At 40.5% G+C, this 12337-nt stretch overlaps 2 non-coding genes across 2 annotated transcripts; both read left to right on the top strand.

Moving 5' to 3' along the window:
- The first annotated feature begins 1140 nt into the window (after positions 1 to 1140).
- On the top strand, positions 1141 to 1244 carry LOC148580978 (small nucleolar RNA R71). Its single transcript, XR_015895821.1, has one exon. It is a non-coding gene; the product is annotated as a small nucleolar RNA R71 (small nucleolar RNA).
- Positions 1245 to 10396: 9152 nt separating this feature from the next.
- On the top strand, positions 10397 to 10500 carry LOC148580977 (small nucleolar RNA R71). The gene has a single exon (XR_015899397.1). It is a non-coding gene; the product is annotated as a small nucleolar RNA R71 (small nucleolar RNA).
- The last annotated feature ends 1837 nt before the right edge of the window (positions 10501 to 12337 follow it).

Raw genomic sequence — 12337 nt, 5'->3', positions numbered from 1 at the left:
ATTAATTCTTTTAAGAATTTTGCATAGAGTGGCATTTGCTCTATTGCCTCAGCAAACGGAATGTTGATTTGGAGCTTCTTGAAAATCTCCAAGAACCTGGAGAATTGACCATCCTTTTCACTTTTCATCAAACGTTGAGGATATGGTGCTTTAGGTGTATAAGGCTTCAGGACCTCTTTTTCTTTTTCTTTTGTTGCGGACGGTGTAAAGGATTGTCCTTGTTCCTTGTCTCTCACATGTTCCCTTGCTTCATCCTCTGCGGTTTCCTTTGAGATCTCCTTTAGATTCTTTCCACTTCTGAGGGTTATGGCCTTACATTCTTCCCTTGCAATAGCCTTGGCAGCATGAGAAACGCTTGTCCCAGGGGTTTGCTTAGACAAATACAAAATTTGATTTTCTAGCTTCTAGATGGCAGCTCCTTGGTTTTGCAGGTTAAAATTTACTTCTTCCTTAAAATCTTTCAATTCGGTTATGTCTTGACTCATGGTTGCAAGCATTCCTTCTATCCGGTTTAATTGATCTTGAAATTGTTGGTTCGGATTAGGTTGGGTAGGTTGATTATTTTGGCCATGATATGATGGTTGGGAGTAAGTGTTTTGTGTGGCTTGGTATGCTCTTTGGTTGGAGTTTTGGTATGTGGAATTGTTATGTTGGTTGTGGTTGTAAGGTTTGTGGTTTTGTGGTTGGGTTTGTTGGTTCCCCCACCCAAAGTTTGGGTGATTTTTCCATCCTGGGTTGTAAGTGTTGGAATGTGGATCATATGATTGCCTTTGTTGGTTTCCCACATAGTTGGCCTCTTCCCAATCACCTCCTTCAATGCTTACTTCCTCTTGATCTTGTGTGTGTATTGCAGCCACTTGCTTTGTTTCTAATTGCCTGGTAAGCTCTGCTAGTTGCTTGGCAAACACCTTGTTTTGGGCTAGAATTGTATCAACATGGTTCAGCTCCATGACTCCCTTAGTGTTGTGCCTCTCTGATGCATAGTAGTACTCATTCTCAGCCACTGTCTCAATCACTTCAATGGCTTCTTCCACAGTCTTTTTCCTGTTCAATGAACCTCCTGATGAATGGTCTACAGCCTTCCTTGATTCATAAGAGAGTCCATCATAGAAAATATGCAATTGCACCCAATCATGGAACATGTCTGGTGGGCATTTCCTTGTCAAATCCTTGAATCTCTCCCATGCCTCGTAGAGAGTTTCACCATCTTGTTGTCTAAAAGTCTGAACCTCAGATCGAAGCCTATTGACCTTTTGTGGGGGGTAGAAACGTGCCAGAAACTTGCTTTCCACCTCATCCCATGTTGTTAGACTACCCCTTGGGAATGATTCCAGCCACTTAGCTGCTTTGTCCCTAAGTGAAAATGGGAACAAAAGCAGTTTATAGGCATCTTCCTGGACTCCATTGGACTTCACAGTGTCACAAATTCTCAGGAATTTTGTGAGATGTTGGTTGGGATCTTCATTAGCACTCCCACCAAATGAACAATGATTCTCCACAAGTGATATTAGCTGTGGTTTGAGTTCAAAATTGTTGGCCTGAATGGGTGGTTTCTGAATGCTGCTACCACAATTCCCAGAGGTTGGGTTTATGTATGAACTAAGAACCCTCCTCTCAGGAATGGCATTGTTTCCATCAGCTCTTTCATGGTTGTGAACTTCTCTATCCATGTTGAGATCTAGAGCTTCCTCAAAATTGTCCTCAGATTCTCCTTCAGATTCTTCTTCTCCCAGTACTCTCTTCCCTCTTGCTTCCCTTCTAAGTCTATGAAGGGTCCTCTCTGGTTCGGTATATGGAGGAGTTGATGTCTCTCCTCTCCTACCTGTCATACAAGAACACAGCACAGGCAACAAACAAGTGAAATACTCTTGGTTAATGGAAGAGTATGGTTAGAGCAATTGAGGAATTAATTCAAACAGTTAGTGAGTCAGTGAGTTAGTTGCTTGAATTTAAAGGCATAAAGAAAGAAAGCATGTAACAGAGTGCAGAAATTGAAATTCAACAAGTAACGTGTACTGAATTAATCAAAACAAAAAAAATGCTCAATCTAGTTAACTTCCAATTTGAGAATTGTCAATCGAAAACCAATCCCCGGCAACGGCGCCATAAACTTGATGCGCATAAACTAGTTATGCTACGATTTAGGAAATTGCACGATCGGCAAAATTCCTTCCGGCAAGTGCACCGGTTATCGTCAAGTAAAAACTCACAATAGAGTGAGGTCGAATCCCACAAGGATTGGTTGAGTGAGCAATTCAGATTAGAAGTGTGTTCTAGTTGAGCGGAATCAAGATTTAGATGAGAATTGCGGAATGTAAAATTGGCGGGAAAAGTAAATGACAAGAAATTGAAATGGCGGAATCTTAAATTGCATGAATTAAAGAGCAAAAGCTAAATTGCTGAAATTAAAAGGGAATGGGGGTGATTGCATGAATTGAGTTGCAGAATGTAAAGAGAAAGTGGAAATCAGAAATGGGGAATTCATTGGGTGTTAGGAGATATTGAGATCTCCGAATCAAAACATGTTTATCTCTTCCTCAACCAATGCGTTCATTGAATTTTGCTTGGCAATCTTATATGATTGGATCCCAATCCCTTGGCTCACCAATTCTCTCTAAAAACAAACAAATTCCCAATCCCTTGGTTTAAATGTTCATAAGAAGAGATGATGCTCGATCACTGATTATACCACACAGCTTCATGAACCACAATTTGGTAGGATTACATGTCACAATATCCATCCAAACCCCAATCCAATTCACTGTGAGAAAGCTTCTCTAGCATGAATCCTCCATTCCTTTCCCAAGGTTCCGAAGGATTCCAATTATGGGTAGTTTCTTTCCCAAGACAACTACCCAATGGAATTAGATTGAGAAGCTTTCTAACAAAATTCAAGAGAAAAGATTGAAGAAGAAGATAAACTATTATTGATTCATTGAATTACAATAGAGCTCCCTAACCCAATGAAAGGGGGTTTAGTAAGTCATAGCTCTGAATTCAATTACAAAGATATGAAAACTAGCCAAATGAAAAGGTAAATGTTCAAAAGTCCTTCCTAACTTCAATTCTATCCTATTTATACACTTTCTATATTGAGCTTCTGTCGTGTTTCTTGGGCTTTGAGGCCTCTCCCTGCTTTCCTTTTGCCTTGGGTTTATGATCCATAATCTTGATGAGGCTGCTGATCCAAATTCTGTAACATTCATTGAGCCAACTTAGTGATAATCAAATAATGACACATGACTCAATAAATTGAAATTTCAGACTCATCAATCCTTCAGGCCCAATCCCATAAACCATGATATTCAATTGGGTTTCATACCAGAGTAAGTTTAAGTTAATGTTTGTGTTCAAATACTAACTTAAACCACAATATTTTTGGCCCAGAAACCTTTTCCAAGAGTGGCGTTTAAGTTGCAGTTTAAGCTTAAACTGCAGCTTAAACGTCAGACACTTCCAGTGATGCCTTTTGTGGGAGCACGTTTAAGCTTCAGTTTAAGGTTAAACTGAAGCTTAAACGTGGAAATGGAAGAAGGCAGCCCTGGAGGGTAACTTAGTCGAACACGTTTAAGCTTCAGTTTAAGGTTAAACTGAAGCTTAAACGTGGAGATAGAAAGGGCAGCCCTGGAGGTCGAACACGTTTAAGCTCCAGTTTAAGGTTAAACTGGAGCTTAAACGTGGAAATGGAAGAAGGCATCCTGGAGGTCGAACACGTTTAAGCTCCAGTTTAAGGTTAAACTGGAGCTTAAACGTGGAAGCTGAGAAAGGTAGCCCTGGAGGTCGAACACGTTTAAGCTCCAGTTTAAGGTTAAACTGGAGCTTAAACGTGGAAGCTTAGAAAGGTAGCCCTGGAGGTGTCGAACACGTTTAAGCTCCAGTTTAAGGTTAAACTGGAGCTTAAACGTGGAAATGGAGAAAGCAACCCTGGAGGAGAAACTTGGTCGAACACGTTTAAGCTCCAGTTTAAGGTCAAACTGGAGCTTAAACGTGGAAATGGCTCCCTGGTGCTTTTCCCCTTTCTGGCGTTTAACCTCCAGTTTAAGGTTAAACTGGAGGTTAAACGTGGAACTGCCCCCCTTGGTGTCCTTCTCACTTCTGGCGTTTAACCTCCAGTTTAAGGTTAAACTGGAGGTTAAACGTGGAAGTGCTTCCTGATTGGAATTCTAATTCTGGCGTTTAACCTCCAGTTTAAGGTTAAACTGGAGGTTAAACTTCAATTCCAGCATTTCTTAGCCTTCATGATTCTGGCGTTTAAGCTCCAGTTTAGGCTTAAACTGGAACTTAAACTCCACATGTGATATTCAAGCTTCCTTTATTGACTTTGTTGCTTCCTTGCCTAGCCTCTTCTTCCCTGAAATCATCCAAACAATTGCATCAAAGTCTTGCAAAATTTCATGAGAAATCTTCCATTCATAGCATTCAAGTAATATAACTAAAAACTCATGGAATTTGCATCAAAATCATACTGTTTGGATGGTTCATTGCTTTGTTCTTATTTTAACCATTCTTGGTTACTTTAAGCTTAAGAAAATGCATAAAACAACTAAAACTAACAGAAAAATGCTAGTGAAACTAGCCTAAGATGCCTTGGCATCACAACACCAAACTTAATACTTGCTTGTCCCTAAGCAAGTCCTGAGTTATTTGAGAAGAAAGTATGAAACAGAAAGCAATTACATTGGCTATATTAGCAAGCATTTGAAGTTCATCAGAAGGGTTTTATGCAGAAAGTTGCAGCATCACTTTTTCATACTTATCAGGTAAGATTATCACTTTTTCATTGCATCCATCAAACACTGCTATGGCCTCTTGTTATTCTTATGTCCTTGGCACTTTTCTCTTCTTTGTTTTTCTTTTCTTTTTCTTAGAGCTCCTTTGCTCCTTGTTTGCTTAGTGTCATGTGTTGCACAAGCCTTTGGCATTTTCTTTTTCTTATTAGTGCACTACACATATCCACTTTAGGCATTTTAGTTCACATTTCTTCTTGAGACATTGGTGCCCAGCACCTCTTTGTGTGACTAAATGTTTTGTATTTAGGTTGCTCTTGATAATGGACTTTTGGTTGATAATCCCGGGTTAGTTAACCCAAGTTACCGAGTGTTGAAACACTCCTCAGAACCTATTCATCCAAGCATATCCTTAATACATAAACACCACAGGCATTTGTCTCAGAAGTTCAAACCATTGGTGCCTAGCTTATTTTCTCAATTTTTTTTGCTTTTTGGTTGCCCTTTTTCAGTGGCTTTTTCTTCTTCTTTTTCTTTCTTTTTCATGGCCAAAGACATTTATTCATCAAGATCCATAGACAGTTTTCAATTTCTACACAAAAAAAATGATAATTCTACACTCTATTTCCAGTGATGTGACTTAAACAATCAAGCATGCATACCACCACTTAATTCTACTTAATTTGTCACTAATTGAGCCAAGTTACTTTTGTTCAAACTTTTCTTTTATTTTTGGAAACAGAACAAGCATGGCAAGCATTTGATTAAGAAGGTGAAGTTATATCCAAACATCTAGGCATTCACTTTATTCAAAGCAATAAACAGACACTCATACTAAAAAAAAACTCCACATAACACTTAAATGACTTGTGATGAAAGAAAGCTCATAAAGACAATTCACCAATTATCATTTGATTATTAAGGAACGAGACCACCTCTTATTTATTGCTTGGTTCTTCTTAATTCTTGGGATCCTGCTTCTTCTTGCTTCCTGCCTCTTTTTGACCACTTGTGCTTCCTTTGTCTTTTCTTATGAGCTTTTTCCAGAATCCAGCCTTTTTCATTGTTTCTTCCACTCCTTTTTCAAGGATCATTGCCTTGTTTATTTCTCCTTCTTTCCTCCCTTTGAAATACTCATCAAAAGCTGGGAATGCTGGGTCCATCTTGTGTAGATGTTCCCCTATGTAGTTAAGCTTGATTTGCGAACTGATGTTGTAATCAGCTTGGACTGAGTATCTTGCATTCTGTAAAGTGGTGGCTTCCTTGATTGCCAAGACATTGGCATCTTGGTGTTGGCATATGTGGCTGAAGGATTCCTGTAAGTGTAAATTCTGTTCCCTTTGCAGATCTAAGAATCTTGATTCAAAGTTCCTTTGCATATCCATCATTTTTAGGTGAAAGTCCTCTTGTCTCTCCTGAGACCTCATGTATTGTTGAGACATTCCTTCCATGATTTCCTGCATTCTGCTCATATCCATGGGGTCTCTGGGAATTCGTTGTCTTCTTTCTGGGATTGCTTGCTCTTCTTGCTCTTCTTCTCTGTCTTCCCCTTCCTGTCCTTCTTGTTCTGCTTCTTGCTCTGCTTCCGCTTGTTGCCCTTCTTCATTTCTTCTTCTTGTATGTCTTGGAGCAGTTGGGGCAAGAGTCATTCTGTACGCAGTTATGGCCAGTCCCGGATATAGCCAATTAGGTCTTTCATCTTCAAGTGGTACTTGGGCATCGATGCATAGTCTAATGATGGTGCTAGGGAAGTGGAGCCAGGATTCAGGGTCACTTTTCTCACTAAACTCTTGTATCTGTTCAGCAATGAGTTTATGAACTTTGATTTCCCCTCCCACCATAATGCAATGTAGCAAGATGGCTCTTTTAGGGACTATTTCTGAAGAGTTTGCAGTGGGTAGGATGGATCTCCTAACTATTGCATACCACCCTTTAGCTTCCGGTGTTAGGTCTCCCCTTCTCAAGACTCTTGGAGCCCCTCTTGTTTTTCTCACCCATTCAGCTCTGATGGCACAAAGGTCTTCAGCAATAGTTGTATAGTCAGGTTCTCCTATCATCCTTTCTTCATAACTTGCTTGGCTGAAATGTATGTTTTTCAGGCCAAGAGTTTTCATGATTGCTTTGGGACTGAAGTCAACTTCCACCCCTCTCACATAGCTTTTGTATGTGGGTTTCTTGGTTGAGTCTTCCCTCACTGCATTTGCATAGAACTCCTTCACCAAGTTCATGTTGATTTTAGTGATTGGCTTAGTCAGGAGCTCCCACTTCCTCTTTTTGATCTTCTCCCAAACACCTGGGAACTCATCCTTTTCAAGGTCAAAGGGAACCTCAGCTAGTACCCTTTTAGGTCTCATCCATTCGGCTTGAATCTCATGGAAAACTGATTTGTATCTCCTTGCATCGAATTCCCTGTTCTCCTCCATTGGTTGCTTGTCTTTTCTTCTTTTGTGGCTAGATGAGGCTGCCATTGGTTCTTTGGTTTTGGTAAGTTACAAGCTAAAGTTGACAAGGTGAAGCAAGAAGTGTTGTTGGAAGTGTGGTGAGGTTGTTTTCGGCAAGAGATAGTTATGCTATGATGAAGGAAAATGTGCATGAAGGAGAATTGGTGGTGTGGAACTCGTTCCCCAAGTGGTTCTTTATAGTGCCCATAAGTGAAAAATGGACGGCTAGGGTGGTTTGTGAAGGGTGGCTTGATGGTAAATATATGAATTAGGGAGAAGGACGAATTGCTTTTCATTTTCTTGGAAGTATTCTGGGTGCATTAAGTTGTACATGTAGCTATCTTTTCTTGCAGAACTTCCTTTTCCCATGTGTTAGTTTCAAAGACTTGTGAACTTTTCTTTTTGACCAAGCACCGTACCTCCCTTTGTCTTTTTCCTCCATTTTTGTCTTTTCTTTTGTACCTGCACAAACAAACAAGTTTGCTATCATTTTTCAGTCCATGTGAATGATGAATAGTACTTGCACATGTAAATCAATGATTGACTTCATGAGCTTATAGCCGTGACTTTTGTGTGTATGTACACTTATTATTGGACACCAAACTTAGTGTTTGGTAAAGTCTCCTGATGACATGAAATCCATATTGGTTGTCCTTAATGAATGTGCATAATTCTAATAAATCATAGTCACTTTGGCTCTTTGATTCTAAACAAATTTACTACCCTAAGTAATTGAAACCAAAAACATGCGAATGGTCTACTTGTCATGAATTTCGAAATCCAGAGGAACTTCTTGCTTTTCATGAACCGTGTTCAAGGAGGAACACCAAACTTAATGTTTGGTTGTGCTCTTTGCATGAAAAATTGAATGCATTTTGAATAAAGTTTGGGGTGCCTTCAGGCACACCAAACTTAGAGACAAATTGTATTTTATATGCAATGTTTAGTGCACTCTTTCAGCAGTTGTCCTGAGGATTCAAGTTCATGCATAAGAAACCATGCTTTATTAGATGCAAAACAAAACAAAAAAAAGAGTAAGGATATTAAAAACATGGGTTGCCTCCCATGAAGCGCTTCTTTAACGTCACTAGCTTGACGGTTGTCCCTTGTTAGGGTGGATTGTAGTGCTTGACGTTTTCTCCTCTCACTATGCAAACGTCCCCACTTGATTCCTTCATGACCTCTAAATGTTCCATAGAAAGAACTTTCCTGATTGTGAACACTTGAGGGAGCTGGGAAGGAATGGTTTTGAGGTCAGGTGGGATTGGCAGATAATGACTTGATATCACTTTATCTCCCGGAGAAAAACCTTCAGTGGGAATTTTCTTGTTTCTCCACCCTCTTGGCAATTTCTTTACAATTCTTCCCTTTCTCTTGAAGCTTTCTTCATTGACCCTTATGCCAGGAGGATCCTTCTGATCTGTTTCCATTGATTCTTGTGGCTTTAACTCTTGCAACTCCTGTTTGCCTTCCAAAGACTGTTTTAGAGTTTCAGCTGCTGGATTACTTTCCTCCAAACACAGATGGCTACTATCATCCTTAGGCTTTTCAGGTTCTGGTTCAGGCTCAGATGCAGGTTTGAAAACTTTGAAAATGAGCTGTTCATCATGTATTCTCAGAATTAGCTCTCCTTGTTCTACATCTATGAGCGCTCTAGTAGTGGCTAGAAATGGTCTTCCCAGAATGATAGGGTGTAGGTAGCTTTCCTCCATGTCCAAAATGACAAAGTCTGTGGGGAAGTAATAATCTCCCACTTTCACCAGCACATTCTCAACTACCCCTTCAGCTTGCTTCTGAGTTTTGTCAGCCAGTTGTATGATTACATCAGTGGATCTCACCTCATTCAGTTGTAGCCTCTTCATAAGAGTTAGAGGCATCACATTTATGCTAGCTCCTAGATCACAGAATCCTCTGTCAATTTTTGTTTCTCCTATGATGCAAGGAATATGAAAACTTCCTGGGTCTGTTTTCTTAGAGACTGTGTCCTTCTTGATGAGAGCACTGCATTCTTTGTTCATTGTTACCGTTTGTCCTCCCTTCAAAACTCTTTTCTTGCTCAACAATTCCTTTAAATACTTGATGTGTGTAGGCATTTGATGGAGAATCTCAAGAAAGGGAATATTGATATGGAGAGACTTAAATGTCTCTAAAAACCTTGAATAGGTTTTCCCTTTTTCACCTCCTCCTAACCTCTGAGGAAATGGTGCTTTTGGTTGGTATGTTTCCATCGTGCCTTTTTGCAGTTCCTTGGCTTGCTCAGTTTCACTTTCCTGCTTAGCTTCCTCTACACCTTCCTTCAAGATTTCTGGCTCCTGTTCTGAGGATCTGATTCCTTCTTCTTCTGAGACTTCTTTCAATATGGTGATGGCTTTGCATTCTTCCCATCTCACTCTCTTTTGTTCCCCTTTAGGATTCTTTTCTGTGTCACTAGGGAACACTGCAGTTGATTTGGGGGCCTGTTGAGATAGCTCTCCTACTTGAGACTCCATCCTCTTGAGTTTTTCACCATGGTTTCTTAAGGTAGCTCTCACATCATCCCTGAAGCTTTTCAATTCGGTTATGTCTTGACTCATGGTTGCCATTATTCCTTCTATCCGGTTTAATTGATCGTGAAATTGTTGGTTCGGATTAGGTTGGGTAGGTTGATTATTTTGGCCATGATATGGTGGTTGAGAGTAAGTGTTTTGTGTGGCTTGGTATGATCTTTGGTTGGAGTTTTGGTATGTGGAATTGTTATGTTGGTTGTGGTTGTAAGGTTTGTGGTTTTGTGGTTGGGTTTGTTGGTTCCCCCACCCAAAGTTTGGGTGATTTTTCCATCCTGGGTTGTAAGTGTTGGAATGTGGATCATATGATTGCCTTTGTTGGTTTCCCACATAGTTGGCCTCTTCCCAATCACCTCCTTCAATGCTTACTTCCTCTTGATCTTGTGTGTGTATTGCAGCCACTTGCTTTGTTTCTAATTGCCTGGTAAGCTCTGCTAGTTGCTTGGCAAACACCTTGTTTTGGGCTAGAATTGTATCAACATGGTTCAGCTCCATGACTCCCTTAGTGTTGTGCCTCTCTGATGCATAGTAGTACTCATTCTCAGCCACTGTCTCAATCACTTCAATGGCTTCTTCCACAGTCTTTTTCCTGTTCAATGAACCTCCTGATGAATGGTCTACAGCCTTCCTTGATTCATAAGAGAGTCCATCATAGAAAATATGCAATTGCACCCAATCATGGAACATGTCTGGTGGGCATTTCCTTGTCAAATCCTTGAATCTCTCCCATGCCTCGTAGAGAGTTTCACTATCTTGTTGTCTAAAAGTCTGAACCTCAGATCGAAGCCTATTGACCTTTTGTGGGGGGTAGAAACGTGCCAGAAACTTGCTTTCCACCTCATCCCATGTTGTTAGACTCCCCCTTGGGAATGATTCCAGCCACTTAGCTGCTTTGTCCCTAAGTGAAAATGGGAACAAAAGCAGTTTATAGGCATCTTCCTGGACTCCATTGGACTTCACAGTGTCACAAATTCTCAGGAATTTTGTGAGATGTTGGTTGGGATCTTCATTAGCACTCCCCACCAAATGAACAATGATTCTCCACAAGTGATATTAGCTGTGGTTTGAGTTCAAAATTGTTGGCCTGAATGGGTGGTTTCTGAATGCTGCTACCACAATTCCCAGAGGTTGGGTTTATGTATGAACTAAGAACCCTCCTCTCAGGAATGGCATTGTTTCCATCAGCTCTTTCATGGTTGTGAACTTCTCTATCCATGTTGAGATCTAGAGCTTCCTCAAAATTGTCCTCAGATTCTCCTTCAGATTCTTCTTCTCCCAGTACTCTCTTCCCTCTTGCTTCCCTTCTAAGTCTATGAAGGGTCCTCTCTGGTTCGGTATATGGAGGAGTTGATGTCTCTCCTCTCCTACCTGTCATACAAGAACACAGCACAGGCAACAAACAAGTGAAATACTCTTGGTTAATGGAAGAGTATGGTTAGAGCAATTGAGGAATTAATTCAAACAGTTAGTGAGTCAGTGAGTTAGTTGCTTGAATTTAAAGGCATAAAGAAAGAAAGCATGTAACAGAGTGCAGAAATTAAAATTCAACAAGTAACTTGTACTGAATTAATCAAAACAAAAAAAAATGCTCAATCTAGTTAACTTCCAATTGGAGAATTGTCAATCGAAAACCAATCCCCGGCATCATAGGAGAAGTCATGGTGGAGAAGGCCTTGTGTGACTTAGGGGCCAGCATCAATTTGATGTCTCTAACAATGATGAGAAGAATGAAGATTGAGGAAGCCAAACCAACAAGAATGGCCCTCCAATTGGCAGATCGAACTTTTAAATTCCCTCATGGGATAGTTGAAGATTTGTTGGTGAAAGTGGGAGATTTTATATTTCCTGCTGATTTTGTGGTGTTAGATATGGAGGAAGAAGCCAAAGCTTCAATAATTCTGGGAAGACCCTTCCTAGCTACTGCTGGAGCCATCATAGATGTACAAAAGGGTGAACTCACTCTTAGACTACATGATGAGAAATTGGTGTTTAACGTATTCAAGGCAATGAGCTATCCATCAGAATCACTAAGGGAATGCATGAGGGTGGATGTAGTGGACATTGCAGTACAAGAAACCTTTGAGGAAACAACAAAGGAAGTGGCAGAGGAGGAGTTCACCAAGGACATAGAAGTTAGTGACATCAAGGCTGCTGAAACAACCATGCCAAACATGCCAGAGATAGTGAAAGAAGAGAAGGAAGCACCAAAACCTGAGCTCAAAGCATTGCCCCCTAATCTCAAGTATGCATACTTGGGTAGTGATGAGAGTCATCCTGTTATCATTAGCTCTGCCCTGAGTCAAGAACAGGAAGAAGAATTGATCAAGGTGCTACAAACTCATCAAGATGCCATTGGATGGACCCTAGCTGATTTGAAGGGGATAAGTTCATCCATATGCATGCATAAAATCTTGTTAGAAGAGGATGCTAGACCCTCCATCCAAGCTCAGAGAAGATTGAATCCCGTCATGAAAGAAGTGGTACAAAAGGAGGTCATGAAGTTATGGCAGGCAGGGGTAATCTACCCCATTTCTGATAGCCCATGGGTTAGTCCCATCCATGTAGTTCCCAAGAAAGGTGGCATAACTGTGGTGCCAAATGAGAGGAACGAACTCATACCCACAAG

This window comes from Arachis ipaensis, chromosome B10 (genome assembly GCF_059453495.1).
Source record: "Arachis ipaensis isolate K30076 ecotype BB chromosome B10, ASM5945349v1, whole genome shotgun sequence".
NCBI lineage: Eukaryota > Viridiplantae > Streptophyta > Magnoliopsida > Fabales > Fabaceae > Arachis > Arachis ipaensis.
The sequence above is the reverse complement of the archived record's forward strand: the minus strand, read 5'-3'. Positions and strand labels throughout refer to the sequence as shown.